General features: G+C 41.4%; 17 non-coding genes and 1 pseudogene across 17 annotated transcripts; all 18 read left to right on the plus strand.

Moving 5' to 3' along the window:
* Positions 1–91: 91 nt before the first annotated feature.
* LOC127319022 (5S ribosomal RNA) lies at positions 92–212 on the plus strand. The gene has a single exon (XR_007862331.2). It is a non-coding gene; the product is annotated as a 5S ribosomal RNA (ribosomal RNA).
* Positions 213–400: 188 nt separating this feature from the next.
* Positions 401–519, plus strand: LOC127319055 (5S ribosomal RNA). The gene has a single exon (XR_007862363.2). It is a non-coding gene; the product is annotated as a 5S ribosomal RNA (ribosomal RNA).
* Positions 520–707: 188 nt separating this feature from the next.
* Positions 708–824, plus strand: LOC127319074 (5S ribosomal RNA). The gene has a single exon (XR_007862373.2). It is a non-coding gene; the product is annotated as a 5S ribosomal RNA (ribosomal RNA).
* Positions 825–1,013: 189 nt separating this feature from the next.
* Positions 1,014–1,132, plus strand: LOC127318995 (5S ribosomal RNA). Its single transcript, XR_007862306.2, has one exon. It is a non-coding gene; the product is annotated as a 5S ribosomal RNA (ribosomal RNA).
* Positions 1,133–1,320: 188 nt separating this feature from the next.
* LOC127318860 (5S ribosomal RNA) lies at positions 1,321–1,439 on the plus strand. The gene has a single exon (XR_007862179.2). It is a non-coding gene; the product is annotated as a 5S ribosomal RNA (ribosomal RNA).
* Positions 1,440–1,627: 188 nt separating this feature from the next.
* On the plus strand, positions 1,628–1,746 carry LOC127318797 (5S ribosomal RNA). The gene has a single exon (XR_007862119.1). It is a non-coding gene; the product is annotated as a 5S ribosomal RNA (ribosomal RNA).
* Positions 1,747–1,935: 189 nt separating this feature from the next.
* On the plus strand, positions 1,936–2,045 carry LOC127319072 (5S ribosomal RNA; annotated as a pseudogene).
* A 21,829-nt stretch (positions 2,046–23,874) lies between these two features.
* LOC139837203 (5S ribosomal RNA) lies at positions 23,875–23,993 on the plus strand. Its single transcript, XR_011753707.1, has one exon. It is a non-coding gene; the product is annotated as a 5S ribosomal RNA (ribosomal RNA).
* Positions 23,994–24,182: 189 nt separating this feature from the next.
* Positions 24,183–24,300, plus strand: LOC139836726 (5S ribosomal RNA). Its single transcript, XR_011753438.1, has one exon. It is a non-coding gene; the product is annotated as a 5S ribosomal RNA (ribosomal RNA).
* A 188-nt stretch (positions 24,301–24,488) lies between these two features.
* On the plus strand, positions 24,489–24,607 carry LOC139837210 (5S ribosomal RNA). Its single transcript, XR_011753708.1, has one exon. It is a non-coding gene; the product is annotated as a 5S ribosomal RNA (ribosomal RNA).
* Positions 24,608–24,795: 188 nt separating this feature from the next.
* Positions 24,796–24,914, plus strand: LOC139836248 (5S ribosomal RNA). The gene has a single exon (XR_011752946.1). It is a non-coding gene; the product is annotated as a 5S ribosomal RNA (ribosomal RNA).
* Positions 24,915–25,100: 186 nt separating this feature from the next.
* LOC139836413 (5S ribosomal RNA) lies at positions 25,101–25,220 on the plus strand. The gene has a single exon (XR_011753115.1). It is a non-coding gene; the product is annotated as a 5S ribosomal RNA (ribosomal RNA).
* A 188-nt stretch (positions 25,221–25,408) lies between these two features.
* Positions 25,409–25,527, plus strand: LOC139837385 (5S ribosomal RNA). Its single transcript, XR_011753878.1, has one exon. It is a non-coding gene; the product is annotated as a 5S ribosomal RNA (ribosomal RNA).
* A 188-nt stretch (positions 25,528–25,715) lies between these two features.
* LOC139836764 (5S ribosomal RNA) lies at positions 25,716–25,834 on the plus strand. Its single transcript, XR_011753476.1, has one exon. It is a non-coding gene; the product is annotated as a 5S ribosomal RNA (ribosomal RNA).
* A 187-nt stretch (positions 25,835–26,021) lies between these two features.
* LOC139836781 (5S ribosomal RNA) lies at positions 26,022–26,138 on the plus strand. The gene has a single exon (XR_011753494.1). It is a non-coding gene; the product is annotated as a 5S ribosomal RNA (ribosomal RNA).
* A 188-nt stretch (positions 26,139–26,326) lies between these two features.
* On the plus strand, positions 26,327–26,445 carry LOC139837295 (5S ribosomal RNA). The gene has a single exon (XR_011753786.1). It is a non-coding gene; the product is annotated as a 5S ribosomal RNA (ribosomal RNA).
* A 188-nt stretch (positions 26,446–26,633) lies between these two features.
* LOC139837347 (5S ribosomal RNA) lies at positions 26,634–26,752 on the plus strand. Its single transcript, XR_011753839.1, has one exon. It is a non-coding gene; the product is annotated as a 5S ribosomal RNA (ribosomal RNA).
* A 188-nt stretch (positions 26,753–26,940) lies between these two features.
* On the plus strand, positions 26,941–27,059 carry LOC139836870 (5S ribosomal RNA). Its single transcript, XR_011753590.1, has one exon. It is a non-coding gene; the product is annotated as a 5S ribosomal RNA (ribosomal RNA).
* The last annotated feature ends 131 nt before the right edge of the window (positions 27,060–27,190 follow it).

The raw sequence follows: 27,190 nt of genomic DNA on the forward strand, positions 1-27,190 counted from the left end.
GCGGATGAAAAAGAGGATGGACATGGTACAAAATAGAGCAGACAAAGAGCGGGAGGAGCAAGCATAAGGGAAAATGAGTGCATAACATGTCGGATGCGATCATACCAAAGACTAAAGCACCGGATCCCATCGTAACTCCGAAGTTAAGCGTGCTTGGGCGAGAGTAGTACTAGGATGGGTGACCTCCTGAGGAAGTCCTCGTGTTGCATCCCTCCTTTTTTGCGTCACGCGGCGACATTCATGGTGAAGTTAGGACGATATATTTTTGCGGGCACTCGTGCTCGGCTATTGGTGATGGGAAACGGTGGTGCGGATGAAAAAGAGGATGGACATGGTACAAAATAGAGCAGACAAAGAGCGGGAGGAGCAAGCATAAGGGAAAATGAGTGCATAACATGTCGGATGCGATCATACCAGCACTAAAGCACCGGATCCCATCAGAACTCCCAAGTTAAGCGTGCTTGGGCGAGAGTAGTACTAGGATGGGTGACCTCCTGGGAAGTCCTCGTGTTGCATCCCTCCTTTTTTGCGTCACGCGGCGACATTCATGGTGAAGTTAGGACGATATTTTTTTGCGGGCACTCGTGCTCGGCTATTGGTGATGGGAAACGGTGGTGCGGATGAAAAAGAGGATGGACATGGTACAAAATAGAGCAGACAAAGAGCGGGAGGAGCAAGCATAAGGGAAAATGAGTGCATAACATGTCGGATGCGATCATACCTGCACTAAACCACCGGATCCCATCGAACTCCGAAGTTAAGCGTGCTTGGGCGAGAGTAGTACTAGGATGGGTGACCTCTGGGAAGTCCTCGTGCTGCATCCCTCCTATTTAGCGTCACGCGCCGACATTCATGGTGAAGTTAGGACGATATTTTTTTGCGGGCACTCGTGCTCGGCTATTGGTGATGGGAAACGGTGGTGCGGATGAAAAAGAGGATGGACATGGTACAAAAAAAATGCTGACAAAGAGCGGGAGGAGCAAGCATAAGGGAAAATGAGTGCATAACATGTCGGATGCGCTCATACCAGCACTAAAGCACCGGAGCCCATCAGAACTCCGAAGTTAAGCGTGCTTGGGCGAGAGTAGTACTAGGATGGGTGACCTCCCGGGAAGTCCTCGTGTTGCATCCCTCCTTTTTTGCGTCACGCGGCGACATTCATGGTGAAGTTAGGACGATATTTTTTTGCGGGCACTCGTGCTCGGCTATTGGTGATGGGAAACGGTGGTGCGGATGAAAAAGAGGATGGACATGGTACAAAATAGAGCAGACAAAGAGCGGGAGGAGCAAGCATAAGGGAAAATGAGTGCATAACATGTCGGATGCGATCATACCAGCACTAAAGCACCGGATCCCATCAGAACTCCGAAGTTAAGCGTGCTTGGGCGAGAGTAGTACTAGGATGGGTGACCTCCTGGGAAGTCCTCGTGTTGCATCCCTCCTTTTTTGCGTCACGCGGCGACATTCATGGTGAAGTTAGGACGATATTTTTTTGCGGGCACTCGTGCTCGGCTATTGGTAATGGGAAACGGTGGTGCGGATGAAAAAGAGGATGGACATGGTACAAAATAGAGCAGACAAAGAGCGGGAGGAGCAAGCATAAGGGAAAATGAGTGCATAACATGTCGGATGCGATCATACCAGCACTAAAGCACCGGATCCCATCAGAACTCCGAAGTTAAGCGTGCTTGGGCGAGAGTAGTACTAGGATGGGTGACCTCCTGGGAAGTCCTCGTGTTGCATCCCTCCTTTTTTGCGTCACGCGGCGACATTCATGGTGAAGTTAGGACGATATTTTTTTGCGGGCACTCGTGCTCGGCTATTGGTGATGGGAAACGGTGGTGCGGATGAAAAAGAGGATGGACATGGTACAAAATAGAGCAGACAAAAGAGCGGGAGGAGCAAGCATAAGGGAAAATGAGTGCATAACATGTCGGATGCGATCATACCAGCACTAAAGCACCGGATCCCATCAGAACTCCGAAGTTAAGCGTGCTTGGGCGAGAGTAGTACTAGGGGGCGGCCCTAGCTGGCGCTCGCGCGCCAGGATTAAATCAAGCGATCGGTTTCGGACAACCCAATTTGGGAATAAAACCATAAAAACGCGTTTTCCCTTTCGTGGTAATTGTGGACCACAGAGGTTACGTGCCTTAATTGATTTGCCTTCCGCTCGTGACAATTCCCTTTCCGCTCGTGACAATTCTCTTTCGTGGCAATTCCCTTTCCGCTCGTGACACAAGTTGGGTTGTCGTACGTTAATTTGCTTGCTGCACGTGGGCAATTCCCTTTACATGTTCACGTAGTAAAAATATTAACTATTCCCTTATTCTCTTTTTGGGCTAGTGAAATTTTAGGGTTAAAAAAAAGGGAGGGGAGCAGCATAATCCACTTGCAAATGAAATGAACTACGACTTGCAACATGACAATTCCCTTCTTCCGCAATTCCCTTCTTGGTAACATAATAATGTAGGTGTTGGTTAAGCTTCCATATACATGTTGATAAAGACTGAATGGGAGTGTTGGTAACATATGGACTAAGGTGTTGATGAAGAGATAATGGGAGGGTTGATAAGTAGAGTTGATAAACAAAAAGGACCACCTTTGTGTACAGAAAAAGAAAAAAAAAAAGGAGGTAACAAGAGAGTAGATGGGTTGGTAAAAACATTGAGCCACCTATTGATGAAGAGTGTATCGGATGGTTGATAAGTAGGTTCCCTTGTTCCCTTAAAAAAACAAAAAGGACCACCTTTGTGTACAGGAAAAGAAAAAAAATAAGGAGGTAACAAGAGAGTAGATGGGTTGGTAAAACATTGAGCCACCTATTGATGAAGATTGCATGCGAGGGTTGATAAGTAGGTTCCCTTGTTCCCTTAAAAAACAAAAAGGACCACCTTTGTGTACAGGAAAAGAAAAAAAAGAAGGAGGTAACAAGAGAGTAGATGGGTTGGTAAAACATTGAGCCACCTATTGATGAAGATTGCATGGGAGGCTTGATAAGTAGGTTCCCTTATTCCCTTAAAAAACCAAAAAGGACCACCTTTGTCTACAGAAAAAGAAAGAAAGAAGATGGTAACAAGAGAGTAGATGGGTTGATAAAAACATTGAGCCACCTATTGATGAAGATTGCATGCGAGGGTTGATAAGTAGGTTCCCTTGTTCCCTTAAAAAACAAAAAGGACCACCTTTGTGTACAGGAAAAGAAAAAAAAGAAGGAGGTAACAAGAGAGTAGATGGGTTGGTAAAACATTGAGCCACCTATTGATGAAGATTGCATGGGAGGCTTGATAAGTAGGTTCCCTTATTCCCTTAAAAAACCAAAAAGGACCACCTTTGTCTACAGAAAAAGAAAGAAAGAAGATGGTAACAAGAGAGTAGATGGGTTGATAAAAACATTGAGCCAGATATTGATGAAGAGTGCATGGGAGGGTTGATAATTAGGTTCCCTTATTCCCTTAAAAAACCAAAAAGGACCACCTTTGTCTACAGAAAAAGAAAGAAAGAAGGAGGTAACAAGAGAGTAGATGGGTTGATAAAACATTGAGCCACCTATTGATCAAGAGAGCATGGGAGGGTTGATAAGTAGGTTCCCTTATTCCCTTAAAAAACCAAAAATGACCACCTTTGTCTACAGAAAAAGAAAAGAAATAAGATGGTAACAAGAGAGTAGATGGGTTGATAAAACATTGAGCCAGATATTGATCAAGAGTGCATGGGAGGGTTGATAATTAGGTTCCCTTATTCCCTTAAAAAACCAAAAAGGACCACCTTTGTCTACAGAAAAAAGAAAGAAAGAAGCAGGTAACAAGAGAGTAGATGGGTTGATAAAACATTGAGCCAGATATTGATCAAGAGAGCATGGGAGGGTTGATAAGTAGGTTCCCTTATTCCCTTAAAAAACCAAAAAGGACCACCTTTGTCTACAGAAAAAGAAAGAAAGAAGATGGTAACAAGAGAGTAGATGGGTTGATAAAAACATTGAGCCAGATATTGATGAAGAGTGCATGGGAGGGTTGATAAGTAGGTTCCCTTATTCCCTTAAAAAACCAAAAAGGACCACCTTTGTCTACAGAAAAAGAAAGAAAGAAGCAGGTAACAAGAGAGTAGATGGGTTGATAAAACATTGAGCCACCTATTGATCAAGAGAGCATGGGAGGGTTGATAAGTAGGTTCCCTTATTCCCTTAAAAAACCAAAAATGACCACCTTTGTCTACAGAAAAAGAAAAGAAATAAGATGGTAACAAGAGAGTAGATGGGTTGATAAAACATTGAGCCAGATATTGATCAAGAGTGCATGGGAGGGTTGATAATTAGGTTCCCTTATTCCCTTAAAAAACCAAAAGGGACCACTTTTGTCTACAGAAAAAGAAAGAAAGGAGATGGTAACAAGAGAGTAGATGGGTTGATAAAAACATTGAGCCACCTATTGATCAAGAGAGCATGGGAGGGTTGATAAGTAGGTTCCCTTATTCCCTTAAAAAACCAAAAAGGACCACCTTTGTCTACAGAAAAAGAAAGAAATAAGATGGTAACAAGAGAGTAGATGGGTTGATAAAACATTGAGCCAGATATTGATCAAGAGTGCATGGGAGGGTTGATAATTAGGTTCCCTTATTCCCTTAAAAAACCAAAAGGGACCACTTTTGTCTACAGAAAAAGAAAGAAAGGAGATGGTAACAAGAGAGTAGATGGGTTGATAAAAACATTGAGCCACCTATTGATCAAGAGAGCATGGGAGGGTTGATAAGTAGGTTCCCTTATTCCCTTAAAAAACCAAAAAGGACCACCTTTGTCTACAGAAAAAGAAAGAAATAAGATGGTAACAAGAGAGTAGATGGGTTGATAAAACATTGAGCCACCTATTGATGAAGAGTGCATGGGAGGGTTGATAAGTAGGTTCCCTTATTCCCTTAAAAAACCAAAAAGGACCACCTTTGTCTACAGAAAAAGAAAGAAAGAAGGAGGTAACAAGAGAGTATATGGGTTGATAAAACATTGAGCCAAATATTGATCAAGAGTGCATGGGAGGGTTGATAATTAGGTTCCCTTATTCCCTTAAAAAACCAAAAAGGACCACCTTTGTCTACAGAAAAAGAAAAGAAATAAGATGGTAACAAGAGAGTAGATGGGTTGATAAAAACATTGAGCCACCTATTGATGAAGATTGCATGGGAGGGTTGATAAGTAGGTTCCCTTGTTGCCTTAAAAAACAAAAAGGACCACCTTTGTCTACAGACACAAGAAAGAAAAAAGATGGTAACAATAGAGTAGATGGGTTGGTAAAACATTGAGCCACCTATTGATGAAGAGTGCATGGGAGGGTTGATAAGTAGGTTCCCTTGTTGCCTTAAAAAACCAAAAAGGACCACCTTTGTCTATAGAAAAAGAAAGAAAGAAGATGGTAACAAGAGAGTAGATGGGTTGGTAAAACATTGAGTCAACTATTGACGAAGAGTGCATGGGAGGGTTGATAATTAGGTTCCCTTGTTCCCTTAAAAAACAAAAAGGACCAGCTTTGTCTACAGACACAAGAAAGAAAAAAGATGGTAACAAGAGAGTAGATGGGTTGGTAAAACATTGAGCCACCTATTGATGAAGAGTGCATGGGAGGGTTGATAAGTAGGTTCCCTTGTTCCCTTAGAAAACAAAAAGGACCACCTTTGTCTACAATAAAAGAGAAATAAAAAGAATGAGGTAAAAAAAATAGTAGATGTGTTGGTAAAACATTGAGCCACCTATTTGATGAAGAGTGCACGGGATGGTTGATAAGTAGGTTCCCTTGTTCCCTGAAGAAACCAAAAAGGACCAGCTTTTGTCTACGGAAAAAGAAAGAAAGAAGATGGTAACAAGAGAGTAGATGGTTTGGTAAAACATTGAGCCACCTATTGATGAAGAGTGCATGGGAGGGTTGATAAGTAGGTTCACCCTATTCACGTGAGAACCAAAAAAGAAACCAAAAAGTTCATATATAAGAAAAAAAATAGATGCAGCTAAAAATAATGAAAATGGGTCGGTAACACGTGGACTCATGTGTTGATGAATACTGAATGCATGGGTAGATAATTATTTTTTCCCTTGGTCCCTTAAAAAACAAGAAGGACCACCTTTTGTCTACAACAAAAAAATAAAAGAGAAAGTAAAAATAAAGAGGTAACAAAAAATTAAATGGGTTGATAAAACATTAACTCAATTGTTGATAAAAAGTACATGTGAGGGTTGGTACATATTTGTTGATCATTTTTCATGATGAAGAGTAAACATCTCAGATACATACATAAAAACACAGTATGAACACGGGTATTAAAACGTTTAACATTTGTTCAGGTGTAGAGACAGGGTTTGCATTTGTAACAAAAGGATCACACGCCCAAAATAACATAGTAGCCCTTATTCAGCTACACACTCACACACTTGAATTTTCGACGTACACACAGCAAAACACACACTTTGCATTTTAGACAAGTAGTTCATCACATTTACACAAAAGCCTGGTATGAACATACACACTTCACTTAGCATAGAACACGGGTGTGTCGGCAGGCGGATCACTCCAATCTATCTTCTGCTTCTTGTCCTCTGGCCAATCATCCCACTCGCCCTCAAGATAATGAGGAGGGCTTGTTTCATAATACATGGGAAATTTCCAGGACGCGGCACTCCAATATTCATGCCCATCAGTCATGCGAATTTGTGTCCACCCTTCATCCCCACTTGGTCGCTTCGTGCCAACCAATACTTGTTCTACTTTGCAGATGCTCGATGAAGAAGCCTCTGCGCCACCCGTTGAACTGGGTTGCAATGGTGTTGCTGTTGCTTGCGGAGGTAGCCTGTGCCGCTGTCCATAGTTGCAGGCAAGAATTGTACGATACAGTTGATACGCAACATAAGCATCTCTGGCTGCATACTCAATGTTAATATCATCAAGCGGACTCTTCTCCCAGAACTTGTGCTGAATAGATGGGAACTTCTGCTTCATTACTTTGTAGCTACTGTCTATGAGGCTGGCTGCCATGTCAGCCATACCAGTCCTGTCACGATCGAGCTTGAACAAGTCTTGAAGATCAATGTGGCACTCAGCTGGTATCTCAATATTCCAACTTCGCTCGATTGCTATTTTGTCATTCCTTATGTCAACACTAGCAAAATGTACGCCGCTGCGTAAGAAATCCATAAGTTTCGGACACCACTTCAGGCTACTGCAAAAAACATAAAAACAGAAGGATATAAAGATATGAAAAAATCTGCTTTCAACACTGATTAAAACACACAACAACAAAAATAAAATGCAAGTTGAAATATCATACCTAGACCATTGGTATACCAATACATGATTGTTCATCGACAGTTGAACAACCGCAATACGATGGTCACCTTTATATTCTGGGTCACAATACTCAAAGTCAAGACCCACGAACTTGTATTTCTCCTTCATAAGCCATTGCTCGTACTTGTCGATAATCTCGGCTACTTTATGGGTGTCATCAGTATAGACAACCTCAATATCAGCCGTGTGTGCAAACATCTTACGGGTTTCATTGATGTCAGTCCTAGCATACAACTCCTCATCCGTATCACTGTTTTGATTGCTAACCACTTCTTCCTGATCCTTGTCACTGCTGGAATTGCTAAACTTCCCTTCCTCATCCATTATGAGAGGGACACGAAGAGGTCACTGGAAAAAAGAAAAAAAGATGAGAAGGAACAGCAAAAGGGAGATAACTTGTCATGAGTGCCCCGGAGAAAAAGAGTATATAGGATCACATTTTGTAGGCTTGCTGCTAGGCAAAGTAATGTGTAATAAAAAACATGAACATAAAAAGATATTTAGTCTGCAAAAAAAAAATGTCATACATAACCAAGTATAACTGTTGTTTATCTAAAAAATAACACCAAATAACTGACGGGGAAGAACATCAATAAGCAGATTATTAAAGAAAAAGTACCTTTGTGACAACAATGAAAGAATCTTTATAAAAATCATTATATTTAATATGCACCTGATAAAAATAACATGGATTTGAGACCATTAGATTAACAAAAAAAAGTATTGGATTTCATTTCTTGGCTTACCCCGTAGAAATAAGAACAATGCATACTACAAAAACATGAAGATTGCGAAAAGTTAAAATCTACATAAAATCTAATGAAAAATACATAAAAAAGAAGGATAAGTACTCACCGCCTAGATACAGAAGCACATGTCCCCCGACAAAAAAGAAGAAGATGAACAGCAACAGATCTACAGAGCGAAAAAAAAACCCTTTCTGTTCGTACTTACTGTTCACCTGCGAAATGTAAAAATTGATGAGCAGAAGAGAATAGTCGGTTAGGATAAGATTCGAACAAACAAGAGATGAAGAAATTACTTGAGTGGCAACACAGATTCGAGAGAAAAAGGAACAGAGAGAGATAGATTAGTTCCTCCAGCAAAAAGCCCTAAGAACTTGCAAAAATGCTATGAAAATCAACTAAGACAGGAAATGCGGAAAGAGATTAAGAAGGAAATAAAGATCGAAAAGAGATTGGATGGGCAAAGATTTGAGATTTGACCTGCAACAACGTCCTATCCGCCCTGGTATCAACCGCCTCTCCCACTTCTCAAAGCGACCAGAACTGTAAATGGGAGTAACTGCACGCGTCGGGTCTCCGTCGATTCGAGAAGACGCATGCTTTGTATTGTTTTGTACTGGACTGGGCCTAGAAACAAAGGGACGGCCCAAAAAAGAGAGTAAGAGACGCTAGACATAAAAAACAAAGTTGACAAAAAAACATTGAATAACGTATTGGTGAAAACTGAATAAGAGGGTTGATAAAAATAAGTGGGTTGATAAATAGTCTCACCCTTAGAAAAAACTCGGAAACTTGCGTCTGCCCCGCACATCTCCCCTCGCTGCACGACTGCCCCTACCAATCTTCCATCCTGTCCTTATAACAACCGCCACCGTCTACATTCTCGCGGCCTGCAGCTCCCTTCTGTCCTCCTCGCGCTCCGGAACTCTCCCGTATCCCTTCTCTCGGGAACCACCGACTCGCCCCTACGCCCGTCGCCGCAAACCTTGCGCACACCCCCCACAACCTCCTAGCCAACTCGACTCGATGCCTTTCTCCCCTACACACCCCTCGTCCGGCCCAACTCTGGTGACAACCTCATAAGGCCCTGCATCAGCGAGCCCCCTCAGACGACAATGCTTTGGCGAGCACCTCAGGCGACCAAAAATTATTCCCTTAAAACACTACATGGGAGGTTGATAAAGTAGGTTCCATTGTTCCCTTAAAAAACCAAAAAGGAACACCTTTGTCTACAGAAAAAAGAAAGAAATAAGATGGTAACAAGAGAGTAAATGGGTTGATAAAAACATTCAATCACCTGTTGATGAATAGTGCATGAGATGGTTGATAAGTAGGTTCCCTTATTCCCTTAAAAACAAAAAAAGACCACCTTTGTCTACAGAAAAAAAGAGAAAAGATGGTAACAAGGGAGTAGATGGGTTGATAAAACATTGAGTCACCTGTTGATGAAGAGTGCATGGGAGGGTTGATAAGTAGGTTCCCTTGTTCCCTTAAGAAACAAAAAGAACCACCTTTTGTATACAGAAACAGAAAATAAAAAGAAGGAGGTAACAAAAGAGTAGATGGGTTGGTAAAACATTGAGCCACCTATTGATGAAGAGTGCATGGGAGGGTTGATAAGTAGGTTTCCTTGTTCCCTTAAGAAACAAAAAGGACCAGCTTTGTCTACAAAACAAGAAAAGAAAGAAGATGGTAACAATAGAGTAGATGGGTTGATAAAACATTGAGTCACTTGTTGATTAAGAGTGCATTGGAGGGTTGATAAGTAGGTTCCCTTGTTCCCTTGAAAACAAAAAAGGACCACCTTTGTCTACAGAAAAAAGAAAGAAAAGAATATGGTAGCAACAGAGTAGATGGGTTGATAAAACATTGAGCGACCTGTTGATGAAGACTGCATGGGAGGGTTGATAAGTAGGTTCCCTTGTTCACTTAAAAAACAAAAAAGGACCACGTTTGTCTACAGAAAAAGAGAAATAAAAAGAAGGAGCTAACAAAAGATAACATGGGTTGGTAAAAAACATTGATCTCAAAACAAAGTTGAGTTACAAAAACATAGTTCAGTTACATAGAAAATGGATAACAAAAGGTGTTTCAAAACGATACATAAAGCACTTGATCGATGTTCCAACATACACAGATTCGTTACATATTCAAATAACATCGACAGTAATAACAACACCCTGCCTGCGTGTCATGATACCACCATATTGATGGAAGAGAAACATCACCACTTGACCAGCTGCTAACCCCTTCTTTTCAGCAAACTCTGCCCATGCTTGAACACTTATTATCATCCTGCCATCAGTGGAGGGATGGAACTGTCCAAGGACATCTGGTGTGTTGTCCGCTGATAGAACCACGGAACCTGATGGTTCGAGGTTAAGACCCTGGACAACCATGCTTGGGATTTTCTGCACAGTACAAACAACAAAAAAGAAACAAACCTGAGTATATATAAACATGCATGTTCATATCATGATCTTAAGTTCAAAAAAATTAAACATTTTAAAAAAGGGACACATATAAAAAGAGACACAAAAATACATACATACCATCAGCGAATTGTTAATGTTTGTGGCAGTGAGTTTGTGCAGAAACAATGGTCCCAAACCAATGCCTCTCCTGTTAACAACTGCTCTCCAGCTAGTGAAAAGATTCATAGTCCAATAAAGTGGCCTTGTCATGACAACAACACTATGTCGATCATACACTGATAACAAAGAAAATCAAATAACAAAAAGAAAGGAATGAATAAGTTAATGTTGTTTAAGGTCTAAGCATTTTGCATCATCTGTAAAAAGAAATGTGCAAAAAAAAGGTAAAACAAAAATCGTACAAACCTTGATCTAGTTCTCCATCACTTGAATCACCTTGATCTGGTTCTTCATCACTTGATTCGCTATCAGAATCATTCAACGTACCAGATTGCACATTACTTAACTGAGACATTGTTGCTGACTTGCAACATCCTACTTTAATTGGTATCTCAGGGTTATTGGTCATTTGAAACATAAGGAAATCACCAGGTTTGGAATTGGACGTGATCAGAAATTCCTTCCACCCCCAACCATAAAAACTTGTTACATACTCATTCATAGCTACATTGAAAGTGTGAGTCGTTCCAGACTCATCAGAGACAGAGATATCAGTTCTCCCAGCACATATCATGTTTATCTGTTTCCTAACATAGCATGGAACATTCTGCCAAAAAGTAAAACAGTATAGTGAACAACATGCAAAACAAAAAAATATGTAGAACAAAAAAAATACATTGGTGCAGTGATAAAAAGGAAAATCAGCAAAATAAATCTCACAAAAACAAAGTATAAAAACGAAGAATAAAGTATTAAAATGTACCATCCAATCTTCAGAGGTAACCAACAACTCTGATATGAAAAAAGAGCAATCCCTCGTTTTTGCCCTGCATGGTCCATCTGGATTACCACATACATGGCAGACCATCTTGAGAAAGAGCAAAAGGAAAACCCTGTGCAATGAAAAAAAGGGACATCTGTGAGTAAAACTATAGGGAAATAGAAGACGAGCACTCATAGATTACAAAAAAGTAAACTAGATCTACAGGAATATTGTTGTAGATCTGCTAAAAATAGAGTTAAATCTTCAGAATATGGTTATATATTTAAAAAGTTGTTGTCCAGGTACTTTCTAGATTTAGCAAAAAAGGTCTACAGACAGAGGGGGGCGCGGGGGGCAGAAAAAGGGAATCAAACGAGGTCGTACTAAACAAACACATGGAGGTGCGGGATTCAGAAACATCAAAGAAGGAAAAAAGAGAGCAAAACAAAACCCTTACCGTCCAGATGCAGCTTTGGAGAAGATCCACCAAAAAAAAGAGATAGAGAGAAGAGGATTCCTTTCGTCCGGTCTGAGGGAGAAGCACCACTGACAGCAAATGGCTCGATGTGGATTTAGACCTAGAAAGAGGGAGAATGGGATAGCCAAGAGTGAGAAGAGATGCAGAAGTGATAAGGGGTCTCTATTTATTGAGGCCTAGCCGTCTCACCTTCCACCAACAGTAGCATTAAAAAATTTGCAGTGAACAAAAAGCAACTAACGGGCGCCTTGAGTTGTGCCGAAAAAAAGGAGAAGAAGCAACCAGTATTAAAAAGGAGTGGACTATGCATAAGTAAAGTGAAAACATATACAACATTCCTATTTATATAAACTAATAAAAAAATAAAAAAGAGGACGTAGAAAAAGGAAATGTCTGTAATGCCCAGTGTCGGTAAAAACATTCGTCCAGCGTTGGTAACTACATACAGTCACGCTCGATAGCTATTACAAACTAAAAGTATGAGTACTGATGCCTTAGGAAAAAGAGAACCATTTGATCTGTCCAACTATGGAAAAAACCATTTAAAGAAAACCATTGTAAAAAATAAAAAGAATAAAAAATATAGACTAGATGCCGGCGTTATGAACAATGATAATATATTCATAACTGCTTGTAAAAAAAAGACGGCAAGCTAGACAGTATTTTGGACATCCAGTAGAAAATAGAAAAGATCTGAATACAAAAGCAGGGGCAAAATGACAAAAAAAAAGTCAGATGCAAAAAAGGGTACAAAGTGAAGAACTATAAAGCACTCATACAAAAGAGAGATACCAAAAAACAGTGAAAAAGAAGATTAAAAAAGAACATAGCATATCTTGCTACAAACTTATTACATCATAGTGTCCAAGAGAAAAAGATAACATGCTGACTGCATATATGATAAAGCAAAATACATCACTGAAAGAGTAGAAAACATGTAAAGTCCTTGCTACCTACTTATTACATGACAAGTTTTTAGAACAAAACAAAAGGCACCAGGTGCCTAACGACACGAAAGCACGACTACACAGTCATAGATTGACTAGAAACGCACATAGAAATCATCAGTATGATGCTTCTTGTGGAAAGACAGTTTGCCCGTGTCATCTTGTTCATCCAACTGTTCGACAGTCTTCACATAGTAAAACTTGATCATTTTGCCTCCAATGAAGTAATGCCTCCTAGCAATAGCTTCAGCTTGCTCGGGCTTTTTGAACTTCATGTAAAAAGATCCATTCTGGTCAATGGCATACTTGAATTCAAAGTCTGTAGGTATAACTTCAAGTGCAAGCCCAATGGTTGAAGGTTGAACGAAGTACTTGACAATGACATTGAGAAGACCAGACTGCACTCCTTCAGAAATACCCAGAAGAATCATGGTTGTCTCTGACATTGTTGTGTTGCAAAAACCATCAATGTTATCACCTTGGCTAGAGAAACCAACAGGATAAGATAATTCAGTCATCATTTCAACTGAGAGATGATCATATGAACAAGGGAATGTCGACACTGGTTTGTTCAGAGAGAAATCCTTGGAAACTGGCTTGTAGTGAATCTCTTCTATCTTGATGATCTTGATATGATAGTGATTCAACATGTACTTAAATTCAGAAGCAGCTAGAAGAGTAGCTTTATCATCTGTCCCACTGGGCCTGATGAACACTTTGGTTTTGCTGCCCTGATTAACAGTGTACTGAAAATCTCTAGTGAGCAGCTTCTTTGCTAGTGCAAGACAAATGAATATACCATCAAGCCGAGTATCCATCACACGGAAAAGGTAAAGATCATGCACTTTCCCAGGATACTCTCCAAGCCTACTCATAACATGACGAGTAACTGATGGCCTCCTCATCTTAGTAATGTACGACATACCCTGGTAAAAAAAAGAACAGAAAACAAAATTGATAGGTTAAAAAAAAGAGATTGTATACCAGCCAAGATATGTGTGACACTCAGATTTGTCAAAGCATGTGCATATAAAAATGTCAGCACACAATCATCACCAGCACAGACTTACGTAAAAAAGTACAAAATAAATAGCATCCATTACACACGATGAAAAAGCAGCATTAAAAAAAAAGTTTCATCAAACCACCTAGACACAGAAAGTATATAGTACACAAATCAAACATCAAGGGCTTTATGCCTTGATACAAAAAGCACCACATTACATGGAGTTCATACTGTGCTTCTAAAAAACACTTAGGGAAAGGGAAAAGGCACTATATCGTCTATTAAGAAATCAAGCAGACTCGAAATGGTCTTCGAAATGGTCTTCATTCTTGAGCCTACTGTATACTGGACATTTCCTGCCAATATCTTCCATGAATGAACACTTCCTGACAGTCTTGACTAAATAGAACTTGATCATGAATCTATCAACAAAGTAGTGGCTCTTGGTCATCACCTCAGCCATCATTGGGATCTTGAACTTCATATAAAGCTTGGAGTTGTATTCAACAGCAAACTTGACAAGGTCTGGGGATTGCACAACAGAGTATGCATGGGCAATGTACTCAGGTGAAAGAAGATATTTTAGGTTCACTCTAACTAGACCCTCTTGAGAACCCTCAGAAACACCGAGAATCTTCATTGTGGTGTCCGTCATTCTGATGTTCTCCTCATAATCCATGTCAAGGCTTGCATCAGAGTACCCAGTAGGGTAACCTAGAAGCTTCTGTTGAGTAATACTACGATTCTCCATGCTGGCTGAAAAGGTCTTGGCTGGTTCCTTGAGGAAAATGTCTTCATCTTCTGGGAGTGTTTCAAGGAAGCTAACCTTGCAAAACTTCACGCGAGCTTCATCAAACTTAAAGGTTAAAGGAAGCACATCGTGAAGCTTCGTACACGCAACAGGGGTCATGCACCTAACAAAGACTTCACACTGGCGGCTTTGATTAACTATGAAATCAAACTCTGTGCCGACCAGCTTGTTGATGACATGGAGACACTTGAAGACTCCAGCAGGCTCAAAACAGGAAAGGTTCTTGACAAGAAACAGGTTGGTAACTGGGCCAGGAGTAAGTCCTAGTTTACTAAGAAGGAACTTAGACACCTGAACCCTCGTCTCTTCAGTCACATAAGTAGACATACTGAATTTCACTCTCCTATAAATGTACAAAAAGCACTAATCAAAACAAAAATATCAAAAAAATGTTTAAAACTAACAGTTAAAAGGTCACCAACGAGCAGTAGATAGAAAGCACCTTGATAACTACAGAATAGCCAACTTTTCACTTAGGTCATACGACTTGTTTGCTGAAGGAGTTGCTGAGCTGAAGAAAGCTATATGCAAAGATGCAATGGAACGCCTCCAGACGAAAGAAAAAGTCACACGTAAGAGAAAAAAGGTTGATGACCCAGTTCAACAAGATACTGACAATATGCGTCATGAAGATAGAGAAGACAACAATCATGGACACAACAATGAACAGATACACCATGAGGAGAAAAATTCAAGTGACGAAGAAAAAAATGAAGATGAGCATCGCCCTTATAAGGATCCACCACAGTCAGGAAAACCAGGGTTCAACCTAGGTGAAAGACCTATGAATTTCCATGAGAAATGTGCTGCAAAACTAAAGAAAAAGGCTGCACCAAGATTGTGTGGACTTTGCAGGTTGCCTGGACACAAGAGACCAAAATGCCCAGACAGAGACAAGGTACTGTACTGACTTACAGAATAATATACATACAAGTACACAAGAAACTATTAAAAAAGTTATTACCATTTACTAAATTTATCCCATGTAAAAAAAATACACAGGTTGGCATGAGCATACCAGGAATGGATTCCCAGAAAGAAGAAGGGAACCCATGACAAAGCAAGAAGGATGAGGGAAAAAAGCAGGATGGAAGTATGCAATGAAAGAAGGAGTACAAACATTTGTGTAATGGTCATGCTGTGTTTGTCGTTCGAACTTGTAATACTACAATTTGGATAATTATTTTTCCGTTCCATAAATTATGAAAACTATCCTTGATAATTATCAACCCAGTAGTCTGTCAAAAAAGAAAAATGAACTTATCAACGCCCTGACCAGTTATGTATCAACCCTCCAAGCAGTTGTTTATCAAATGTAAAAACATGAAAAATTATCAACCCAGTAGCCTATGAAAAACAGCTGTGGAAAAAGAACATGAACTTGTCAACACCATCCCCCAAAAAACCACCCCTGACCAGGTCGAGTTCTTGAAAGTTATCAACCGCTATTCAATGTGTTTATCAACCCCTGAGCATGTTGTTTACCAGCATATTGATAATTCCACGAACAGCAATAAATTAAGTTACAAACAAAAAAAAATAGACAAAAATTACATTTTAGCTCGTAACAAAAATACCAACCTGCCCCCCTCCCCCCCCCTTACCAACCACTAAAACATATATTTACCAACGGTTAATGTTACAAATTACCAAGCCAAAAAGGAATAAGAAAAAATGCTAATTAAATCAGACTGCAAGTAAAAAAGAGAAGTAGCTTATTTATGCTGTAAGTGGTAGTTTATTTGAGTAGCATCTGGTAGTTCATACCTCACAGAGCGTTGCTTTCCAACAGGTACCTCCAATTCTGCAACTTGTTCAGAGGGTGGTTTAACCAATTCCATGTTAGGACCTTCCTAAGTTCTGGTATCTGATCATAAGTGATTGCAGGTACAACACGGCCATTCCAAAGTTCAAGGAACTTGAGCATAAAATAACCACAATCAATGCTTCAAAAAAAAAAAGATACAGAACAAAAGATCTGTGAGCTATCAAATACAAAGAAATATCCAAACAGTGAACAAAGCATAAAGTTAGATAAAAAAGAAGAGAACATACTTGTTATTTTGCTTAGGAGCTTCAATGAAAACCAACTCATAGTCATCAATCTGTTTTGATGAACTGGAGTAATTTATACGATACATGCACTTGATAGCATCGACTAGATCGCTAGAATGATTAATGAGCGATTCATCATCAGAACCACGCGCAGAATCAAGAACTTCAAACCTTTTTTTCTCAAAATTCAAGAACAGTGAATACCAATGACCACATGGCTTCTTTTCTGTTCCAAGATTCTGAAGGACACCAAAACACAGCTGAAAAAAAAAACAAAACAAGAAAAGATAAAAACAAGGGTCAGAGAAACATTAAAATAAATGTTCACAATTAACACAAAATCGAAAAACATACAACACACAGAAAAAGTTTACCAGATTTTGGTGACTAAGTTTATACTTATCATCCATCCTGAAATGTTTCTGTTATTCTTGAATTAAATCTTCTTTCAAGCAAATAAACAGTTACTATCCATGGGAAAATTATCTTCTTCTTCGGACAGTCAACCTGAAGAACAGCAATTCCAATTTCGGCAACCGTTGTTGACAGTTCTCCAGAAGGCATAACGCTACTAGCCAAGTCACCAGTGGAAACCCACATAGGGTCAATCATCAAGAACCTTGAACTGCCAAAAAAAAGAATGCATGAACAAAACTAAGTTGCTAAAAAAGTAATGAATTATCTAAAAAGAACACCATTGCGTATACATGAGAAAACTGACATACTGTTTAATTTTAGAGTGTTCAGAGTCGCTGTTGTGCTTTATAAATTGCTGGTACAATAAATATTGCTCATCGGTACAAGTTACTCGGTTGTATGGAGGTAGCATTAACTTCGAAGGAAGAACGACCCTTTCCATGCGTAGCCTGGTCCTTGGAGTTCTACCTGCAACGGCAGGTAAATTCTGAACAGAGCCTTGCAAAGCTGGAGTAATATAAAGAACCTCCAAATCATCTTAGAAAATCAAAAAAAAAATATTTAGAAAGTGAACAAATTGAAAAAAAAAACAAGGACATGATATTCTATATGAAAAACTTAACTACTAAGATAGAGTAGGACATACCAGCTTCATTGTTACTGATTTCGGTGGCGATTACAGGATGCAATCCGTCTACAGAGTCATCAAAACAATGTTCTTGAAAGTCAGTTGCACCTCCGTCTTCATTGACAAAAATAAACATCACCGCACATGTAGCCACAAAATAAAAAACAAAAATGAAGGCATAAAAAGAAAAAAGGAAAGGGTCCAAAAAAAACAAAAGAGAGAGGGAAGAAAGAACAAACAGTACTCACTCACACAGATCGAAATTATTCATAACAAAAAAGGTAAAATCATCCATTACATATAAACAGGGATAAAATTACATAGCGTTCATACAGGATATTGTTCACCCATATAAAATAAAAATAAAAAGTTAATACATCGACCAACTCAACAGCACCATCACTTCGCCACACCACTAATGATACATAAAAAAGGAAGGTTTTGTAAAATAGCAATTAATTCTTCTTCTTCCTCCCTCTCTTGTTCCTTGAAAACGTATTACGGATACTTGCATTTACTTGCCCTGATGGTACGAATTCTGCATATATAGATTACAAGTGGGAAATAATACGCGGAACGGGCGTAGATGAATAGATGGAACAAGACATGCACAGAAAAACATGTAATAAGTAAAAAAAGGTTGAGTGAAAAACAGAAAGAACATGAAAATAAAAGAAAGTAAAAACTGTAAAAATAAAACACAAAAAGATAGAAAAAGTGATCTAACCAGTAGGAGGGATAGATGACACATTTGCAGTTTCTGATTCTTTAACAACATCAGCAGTAATGGTAGAATCATGGCCATCAGCATTTCCTAATGCCTCTGCGCAAAAAACAATGATATTGTGAGCAGCAGCGTGACAAACAAAAAAGCAAATCAAAAAGAGCACAAAAACAAAAAATCATATTACCAGATGGAGAAGCGCTTTTATCAGACGCAGATGTATTTACAACAGACACATGATAAGCGAGACAGATCTATAGGGATGCCAGGAGTGAGACTCGGCTTGCCATCAATGACAACAAATTTAGCTCTCTTAACAACAGTAACAATTTGATCTGATTAAAAAAAATGATTCATACTAAGTCAAACAAACAATGAAAAAATGAAAAAACAATGAATACAAAAAACATAAACTGATACAACGAAAAAACGAGAGAGCAAATACCTTGTGGAGAAGCTGTTGCATTTTGTTCAGCATCACGAGCAACACCAACAGTTGTTCCAGTAGAAGCAGATGCATGATGATCAACATCGCCAACAGGATCAGCCATCTGATTTGTAACACTGGTACCAGAATCTTGAGGTGCAAAGCTAACTTCAACTGGTTCCTCATGTGCAGATTCTTGTCCTGTTGGGACAATTTCAATTGAAGACTTAGAAGGAACAACCACACCAGAACCACCCTCTGCTGAAACCTGGGTACCAGTTGCAACGCTAACTTCAAGTGGTTCCTCATGTGGAGATTCTTTTTCTGTTGGAACAATTTCACTTGTAGACTTAGAAGGGACAACCACATCAGAACCACCAACTGCTGAAATCTGGCTACCAGTTGCAAAGCTAACTTGAACTGGATCCCCATGTGCAGATTCTTTTCCTGTTGGAACAGTTTCACTTGTAGACTTGGAAGAGAAAACCGCATCCTTAAAAACAACCCCATCAGAAACAACCTCTGATGAAATCTGACTACCAGTTTCAACTACAGTAGATGTTCCAGCAGCGTGAATTTTTGTTGAGCCTTCAAGACGGTCTTTCAAAGTAGACACTTTTGATTTAACTGCAACGTTATCAGCAACACCTGAAGAAGTACCTCTAGGAGGTCGTCGTGGTGAAGATCTTGTAGCAACCTGACTTTTATAAACAGCTTGCCTGTGAAAAAGCAAAAAACTTAAAATTATTAGAAAAAACTCCAAAACAATGAAGTATAAAAACATAATATGTCATGCAATACAACCAGCATTTTGATAACTACCAGAAAAAGGCATTGGTAAGTTCATGAGATGGTATTTGGTAAAATTACACGAAATACAAAAAAGGAGCAAAAAAGAAAAAGACATGAATACATTTACAGCGAAAAAAAATGTAAGAAAATGCAACGACAGAAATGTTGATAGCTACACATGAAATACATTGGTAAGTAACTTCAAACGGGGTCGATCAAAAATACCTTCTGCCTCTCACATTGGGCTTCTTCTTAGGAGCAGATGACGGTTCATTCTGTACAGGATTAACAGAACTATCCTCGCGTACAACACAAGTACGTTTCGCTTCAGAAGCATCGAGAGCACACCTACTCCTTTTCAAATCATTCACGACTTCGTTGATTGTCTCACTGACAACATCATAACCATCAGATAATCCTTTCACATTGCCTTCATTCATTACAGCAACCTCAAGGCTAGAACTCAGAACTTCGCCTGACTTCGTACCGACAGAAATGACAGCACCATCAGCACTGGCATCTTTGGCACGAAGAAGATCAGCTTCATTTGTTTCAGATAAAACTTGCCTCCCAATATCTAAATCTCGCTCATCAACAACACCATCAATATGCATAGCAGCAGTTTCTGCAAGATTTTCAAGACCCTGAAACACAATCCTATTCTCTGCTGATGAAACAGTGATATCAGTTTCCATAAAACGTACTAGAGCATCAGCATCAGATGGTTCCGCAACAGCACAATCAATATCCATGGGTACACTGCTGGAAACCAGTTCAGGAGAAACACCGGGAACAACTGTCGCAACACCAGAAAGAGTTGTCTGGCTTGGCACTCCTGCACATTCCGACAACACGGTATCACCATGCTCACCTCCATCCACATGACGTCTGCTTTGAATAACAAAGCGATCAGCAATGGCTTCATCAACATAATCACTGTCATTGCCAGAATGATAACTCTCGCCGTCAGACATATTGTCACTGAAGTTGACAACAGGTACCTTATCAGTTTGACATGGCGCTTTGGCACCACAAGCGGCTTTTGCAGCAGACCTGGTAACACGAGTTTGCTCAACAACACGGGCCTCGGCCAGAACATTAGTTTGCTCAGAGACAGGTGATGAAACGGAATCAACAACATTCAATGGATCAGCAGTAATAGCCCCTCCGACATCTGTAGCATCAGCACTCTGGTTGCAAAGGACATCCCCTCCGACATCTGTAACATCAGCAATCTGCTTGCAAGGCACATCCCCCCCAACATCTGTAGCATCAGCACTTTGGTTGCAAGGCACATTCTTCAGACGGCGTATTGGTGATTTCCCTACAATCTTATCAGGACGATCATAAGTTGATTGCGCAATAGGAGAGCTTGTGTTTGCAGCACCTCCATCATGCGATGAACGAGATGCAACGATTTGAGAGCGTAATGTCTTATCAGATTTTGCAGTATACACAACTTCGTCATCATCAACCTCAGTCAAACCTTGCACAAGCTTACTCATTAGACCAGTGAGACCAGACGCAAACTCACCCATTAATCTAGTAACCTTCTCTTTACGCTACATCAAAAAACAACACACAAAGAAATGAAAAAGGTTAAAATTCATTTAAAAAAAAGAGATATACTAAAAAAATGTAATGGTACCATACAAAATTGAAAAACTAAAAACTAAAAATTAAAAACTTATCACTGTATCATACATTTTTCGGGCAGTTAGGTGCAGTATTGGTTTCAACCCATCTTTCAAAGCTAGCTGCACCTCCAAACAAGTTGAAATTTATAGCAAGGTGTGGCTTCAACTGATATTAGTGACAACACAAAAACAAAAAATGCATCAGCTTGCACAAAATCGACCACAAAAGTTCATGTCATAACATGAGAAACACAAAAAGATTAACTAACCTCGAGATTCCCATAACCAGATCCATCCCTTTTCAAGTCAGCATCAAGCTACGGTATCAACATCTTTCTTTGACCATATATTAGCAACAAATCTACCATCTGGAAGGTCAAGGTTAAGAGAGCTAATATCCAAAGAGTCAACATACAGTAACTGAATATGGAACAGGCAGCCTCCAGAAGGCTTCCCAGTACAAAGCTCATCATGCAATCTGTCGCACACAAACTGACAAAGGTTCATGTTCCTGACATTGCTAATGTTGTCCTACAAAAAAATAATGTAAACACCGCGTAAAAAATGATTGTTCACATATATTGATAAAAAAATTGAATGATTTTTTAAAAAACTAGAGGATAACACATATACCAGTATAGGATAACATCTGTTGCTGACTTTGTTAGACGTTGTTGGTGCAAGCAAAGTACAAACAAGATACATCATCCAAACTTGCTTGAAAATGTCATCATACTGAGTCATCTCTGACAGCATTGTGAACACACCAGTAATCTTCGGCGTGCTGCTATGGCCAGGAAATAACAAAGGACCTAGACGAGCCTCTATGACAGAATCCATTGCATACACAACAGGAATATCCCCCCGCGGAAGACCGAGTGTGCGGTAAACGGAATCAGCATTGAGAGGGATTCTACCACGCCCTTGAATGACAAACTCTCGGGAATGACTATCATACAAAGGAGCGAGCCAGCTTATCAATGGATTGTGAAGAACATGGCACTTGATGTCAAGCATTGAACCAAGATCCATATCCCCAATCGAGTTCTTCTGATCAGAACTTAGATGTTCATATAACCTGACAACAGGAAGAGGAGAGGCCCGATTCCTAGCGCGCTCACTAGCATTGGGCATTTTGCGAACACCTAGATGATCACCACCTTGTTTCTTGCTGCCCGCCATGGAAACAACAACGCTGCAATACAAAAACAGATGCCATGATAATGAGAAAAACTCTTAGTAAAATCAATTACCATAACAGGGAAAAAAAGAGGTTGGTAACTTTAATGTATATATTGGTTAAACGTTGAGATACTAGTTGATGAAAAGTGAATAAGTGGGTTGATAAAACAAACCCCATAACAGGGATTTGTGAACACCTAGAAAACAAGTCGCATGATCTCTGCTTTCTCCTGCAACAATTACCATAGAAATTGTTGACAAAAAGCAGTGCAACAGGCCGGAAAAATCGGACTACAATGAACATTGAAATAGTGAAAAACGCAATTTACAGCCGATCCCATAACAGAGATTTGTGAAAAAAACGAGGTACGAAGCAGGAACCTAGGCGAAGAACAAAACACACCCAAAAAAAAACCCTCGCCGGAACAATTCCTCGCCGGACAAAACCAAAAATCCCATCAGAAAAATAATCCAAGGTGGAACAATCCCTCGCCGCACAAAACAATACCGGCCGACGAGACCCAGATAACAGAGGTTTGTGAACCGAGGGACGGATCAGGAACCTAGGCGGAGAACAAAATCCACCCAAAAAGACAAACCCTCGCCGGAACAATCCATCGCCAGACAAACAAAAAACCCATCAGAAAAATAAATCCACGGTGGAAAACAATCCCTCGCCGGACAAACAAACCGGCCGGCGAGACCTAGATCTCACCACTAGATCCAGTTGGAATACTAACCTTACAGCGCCGAACTCGACTGGAGCTTGCTAGTGAAGCGACGGCAGGACAAATCTAGGGCACGCGCTAGCCACGAGGAATCGGAGCGTCGACTCCGCCGTCGCCGTCGCCGTCGCCCTCTCCGTCAGGGCTGAATGGGACGAGAACAGGGGAGAGAAGATAACGGGCGGAAGGAGGCGAACACCAAACCGATTCGAAATATTTCGAAAACGACGGGCCGAAAACGGAAACTCGATCGGTTACCAAAAATAGAAACGAGCGTGGCCCACGTGACGCGGCGAAAAGGGAATTGCCTTCGCGCGTCCGCGCGAGCGCTCCGCGCCGACAAGATCCGCTCGCTCGAGCGATCGGTTGCCAAGAAGGGGATTTGAGTACTAGGATGGGTGACCTCCTGGGAAGTCCTCGTGTTGCATCCCTCCTTTTTTGCGTCACGCGGCGACATTCATGGTGAAGTTAGGACGATATTTTTTTTGCGGGCACTCGTGCTCGGCTATTGGTGATGGGAAACGGTGGTGCGGATGAAAAAGAGGATGGACATGGTACAAAATAGAGCAGACAAAGAGCGGGAGGAGCAAGCATAAGGGAAAATGAGTGCATAACATGTCGGATGCGATCATACCAGCACTAAAGCACCGGATCCCATCAGAACTCCGAAGTTAAGCGTGCTTGGGCGAGAGTAGTACTAGGATGGGTGACCTCCTGGGAAGTCCTCGTGTTGCATCCCTCCTTTTTTTGCGTCACGCGGCGACATTCATGGTGAAGTTAGGACGATATTTTTTTGCGGGCACTCGTGCTCGGCTATTGGTGATGGGAAACGGTGGTGCGGATGAAAAAGAGGATGGACATGGTACAAAATAGAGCAGACAAAGAGCGTGAGGAGCAAGCATAAGGGAAAATGAGTGCATAACATGTCGGATGCGATCATACCAGCACTAAAGCACCGGATCCCATCAGAACTCGAAGTTAAGCGTGCTTGGGCGAGAGTAGTACTAGGATGGGTGACCTCTGAGGAAGTCCTCGTGTTGCATCCCTCCTTTTTTGCGTCACGCGGCGACATACATGGTGAAGTTAGGACGATATTTTTTTGCGGGCACTCGTGCTCGGCTATTGGTGATGGGAAACGGTGGTGCGGATGAAAAAGAGGATGGACATGGTACAAAATAGAGCAGACAAAGAGCGGGAGGAGCAAGCATAAGGGAAAATGAGTGCATAACATGTCGGATGCGATCATACCAGCACTAAAGCACCGGATCCCATCAGAACTCCGAAGTTAAGCGTGCTTGGGCGAGAGTAGTACTAGGATGGGTGACCTCCTGGGAAGTCCTCGTGTTGCATCCCTCCTTTTTTGCGTCACGCGGCGACATTCATGGTGAAGTTAGGACGATATTGTTTTGCGGGCACTCGTGCTCGGCTATTGGTGATGGGAAACGGTGGTGCGGATGAAAAAGAGGATGGACATGGTACAAAATAGAGCAGACAAAGAGCGGGGGGAGCAAGCATAAGGGAAAATGAGTGCATAACATGTCGGATGCGATCATACCAGCACTAAAGCACCGGATCCCATCAGAACTCCGAAGTTAGGCGTGCTTGGGCGAGAGTAGTACTAGGATGGGTGACCTCCTGGGAAGTCCTCGTGTTGCATCCCTCCTTTTTGCGTCACGCGGCGACATTCATGGTGAAGTTAGGACGATATTTTTTGCGGGCACTCGTGCTCGGCTATTGGTGATGGGAAACGGTGGTGCGGATGAAAAAGAGGATGGACATGGTACAAAATAGAGCAGACAAAGAGCGGGAGGAGCAAGCATAAGGGAAAATGAGTGCATAACATGTCGGATGCGATCATACTAGCACTAAAGCACCGGATCCCATCAGAACTCCGAAGTTAAGCGTGCTTTGGGCGAGAGTAGTACTAGGATGGGTGACCTCCTGGGAAGTCCTCGTGTTGCATCCCTCCTTTTTGGCGTCACGCGGCGACATTCATGGTGAAGTTAGGACGATATTTTTTTGCGGGCACTCGTGCTCGGTTATAGGTGATGGGAAACGGTGGTGCGGATGAAAAAGAGGATGGACATGGTACAAAATAGAGCAGACAAAGAGCGGGAGGAGCAAGCATAAGGGAAAATGAGTGCATAACATGTTGGATGCGATCATACCAGCACTAAAGCACCGGATCCCATCAGAACTCCGAAGTTAAGCGTGCTTGGGCGAGAGTAGTACTAGGATGGGTGACCTCCTGGGAAGTCCTCGTGCTGCATCCCTCCTTTTTTGCGTCACGCGGCGACATTCATGGTGAAGTTAGGACGATATTTTTTTGCGGGCACTCGTGCTCGGCTATTGGTGATGGGAAATGGTGGTGCGGATGAAAAAGAGGATGGACATGGTACAAAATAGAGCAGACAAAGAGCGGGAGGAGCAAGCATAAGGGAAAATGAGTGCATAACATGTCGGATGCGATCATAAAAGCACTAAAGCACCGGATCCCATCAGAACTCCGAAGTTAAGCGTGCTTGGGCGAGAGTAGTACTAGGATGGGTGACCTCACAGGAAGTCCTCGTGCTGCATCCCTCCTTTTTTGCGTCACGCGGCGACATTCATGGTGAAGTTAGGACGATATTTTTTGCGGGCACTCGTGCTCGGCTATTGGTGGTGGGAAACGGTGGTGCGGATGAAAAAGAGGATGGACATGGTACAAAATAGACAAGACAAACACAGGGAGGAGCAAGCATAATGGAAAATGAGTGCATAACATGTCGGATGCGATCAGACCAGCACTAAAGCACCGGATCCCATCGAACTCCGAGTTAAGCGTGCTTGGGCGAGAGTAGTACTAGGATGGGTGACCTCACGGGAAGTCCTCGTGTTGCATCCCTCCTTTTTTGCGTCACGCGGCGACATTCATGGTGAAGTTAGGACGATATTTATATGCGGGCACTCGTGCTCGGCTATTGGTGATGGGAAACGGTGGTGCGGATGAAAAAGAGGATGGACATGGTACAAAATAGAGCAGGCAAAGAGCGGGAGGAGCAAGCATAAGGGAAAATGAGTGCATAACATGTCGGATGCGATCATACCAGCACTAAAGCACCGGATCCCATCAGAACTCCGAAGTTAAGCGTGCTTGGGCGGGAGTAGTACTAGGATGGGTGACCTCCTGGGAAGTCCTCGTGTTGCATCCCTCCTTTTTTGCGTCACGCGGCGACATTCATGGTGAAGTTAGGACGATATTTTTTTGCGGGCACTCGTGCTCGGCTATTGGTGATGGGAAACGGTGGTGCGGATGAAAAGGAGGATGGACATGGTACAAAATAGAGCAGGCAAAGAGCGGGAGGAGCAAGCATAAGGGAAAATGAGTGCATAACATGTCGGATGCGATCATACCAGCACTAAAGCACCGGATCCCATCAGAACTCCGAAGTTAAGCGTGCTTGGGCGGGAGTAGTACTAGGTTGGGTGACCTCCTGGGAAGTCCTCGTGTTGCATCCCTCCTTTTTTGCGTCACGCGGCGACATTCATGGTGAAGTTAGGACGATATTTTTTTGCGGGCACTCGTGCTCGGCTATTGGTGATGGGAAACGGTGGTGCGGATGAAAAAGAGGATGGACATGGTACAAAATAGAGCAGGCAAAGAGCGGGAGGAGCAAGCATAAGGGAAAATGAGTGCATAACATGTTGGATGCGATCATACCAGCACTAAAGCACCGGATCCCATCAGAACTCCGAAGTTAAGCGTGCTTGGGCGGGAGTAGTACTAGGATGTGATACATCCACGCAAGACCTCGTGTTGCATCCCTCCTTTTTTGCGTCACGCGGCGACATTCATGGTGAAGTTAGGACGATATTTTTTGCGGGCACTCGTGCTCGGCTATTGGTGATGGGAAACGGTGGTGCGGATGAAAAAGAGGATGGACATGGTACAAAATA

Source organism: Lolium perenne, chromosome 2, assembly GCF_019359855.2.
Source record: "Lolium perenne isolate Kyuss_39 chromosome 2, Kyuss_2.0, whole genome shotgun sequence".
NCBI lineage: Eukaryota > Viridiplantae > Streptophyta > Magnoliopsida > Poales > Poaceae > Lolium > Lolium perenne.